Source organism: Panicum virgatum, chromosome 8K (assembly GCF_016808335.1).
Source record: "Panicum virgatum strain AP13 chromosome 8K, P.virgatum_v5, whole genome shotgun sequence".
Taxonomy (NCBI): domain Eukaryota; kingdom Viridiplantae; phylum Streptophyta; class Magnoliopsida; order Poales; family Poaceae; genus Panicum; species Panicum virgatum.
In genome coordinates, this window is record NC_053143.1 from 37,230,088 (window position 1) to 37,232,065 (window position 1,978).

Below are 1,978 nucleotides of genomic sequence, written 5' to 3' on the forward strand. Positions count from 1 at the left end.
CATTACAGTTTCTGCACTAAATGTGTTTTGTGTGTAATAAAATCATGCAATTTTATATAAAATGTCTCATTATTTAAAATGTCTTTATATGAAATAACATATCTTTATATAAAATGTCTCATGCAATTTTATATTGCCAAATCAAAAGTGTTTCAAATATATTACATACATCACTTCATCACATTGATATTCAATAGTACAACATATAACGATTACACATCATTATTTAACGGAACACTGATAACTTTTCTTTTTACTAATGTCCCTTGATCGTGATTGCGTCATAGATAAGGAGCGTCCTCTTTGGATAACATGATGCTGGTGTCGACATCGACAGAGAATAGAGGACGATCATCAAACTGATCAAAATCTTCTGACTTGTCCGAAATGTCTTCAACTCCAATGATTTTTCGTTTTCCTGGAAGAACTATGTGACATTTTGGCTCATCGTCGGACTTATCTTGATTTTTCTTAGGTTTGCTTGACATGTCCTTCATATAGAACACATGCGCGACATCCTTGGCGAGGACGAATGGTTCGTCTTTATATCCAATCTTTTTTAAGTCCACTATTGTCATCCCATACCGGTCTATCGTTATGCCACCACCTGCTCGGTTCACCCATTGGCATCGAAACAAAGGAATCTTCAAGGGGCCATAGTCAGGCTCCCATATTTTCTCTATGACACCAAAGTAGATGTCCTTACTTCCATCATGGCCTATTGCATCAATACGCACACCTCTATTTTGGTTCGTGCTCTTTTCATCTTGGGCTCTTGTGTAAAACGTATATCCATTGATCTCGTACCCTTGGTATTGCATGATTGTGGCCGATGGTCCCGTAGCAAGCCATTGCAGTTGTACATCAATCGTGCTGTCACCTATGAGTTTTCTTCTCAGGCAAACCGCAAAGCTATCTATGTGATGACGTGTAATCCAGGCCTCAAACTTCCCTATGTTTTAAGATCGGACAATATTAATGTGCTCATCCATATATGGGGCCACGAGGGATGAATTGTGTAGAACGGTGAAATTTGCTTTGCGGATTTCACTTTCAGGGATGTGCATATTAGATTTCTTACCTAGTGTGCTCTTTCCTTTCAGTCGCCCATCATAGCGTGACATGGGGACCCCAATTGGACTAAGTTCATCAATGAAATCAACACAAAACTCAATGACCTCCACTGTTCCATGGCCCTTGGCGATACATCCTTCTGGCTGAGAACGATTCCGAACGTACTTCTTTAAGACTGCCATGTATCTCTCGAAGGGGAACATATTGTGTAGGAATACAGGGCCTAAAATGTTTATCTCTTTCACAATATGAACCAGGAGATGGGTCATAATATTAAAGAACGAAGGTGGAAAGACCATCTCAAAACTAACAAGACATTGGACCACATCATTCTGTAGCCTTGTGAGCTTATTTGGATCGATTGCCTTCTGCAAAATTTCATTAAGAAAGGCACACAGCTTCACCACTGCAAATCTTACATTTTCTGGTAGAATACCCCTCAGCGCGACTGGAAGCAATTGGGTCATCAGAACGTGGCAATCATGAGACTTTAAGTTTGTGACCTTTTTCTCTTTCATATTAATTCTTTCCTGCATATTCGAGGAGTAACCGGACGGTACCTTCATACTGTTCAAGCAATCAAACATGCTTTCCTTCTCCTCTTTGCTGAGAGTGTAGTTAGCAGGACGTAAGTAGTGCTGTCCATTTTCTCTCTTCTCAGGACGTAGGTCTTCTCGTTGTTTTGTTTCTTTCAAATCACGTCTTGCTTCCAGTGTATCTTTTGACTTCCCATACGTACCAAGGAATCCTAGCAGATTCCCGCAAAGATTCTTCGTCAAGTGCATCACATCGATTGCGTTGCGGACCTCCAGGACTTCCCAATATGGGAGCTCCCATAGTATGGACTTCTTCTTCCACATTGGGGCATGGCCATTTTCATCATTCGGAACTTGTTGGCTTCCAC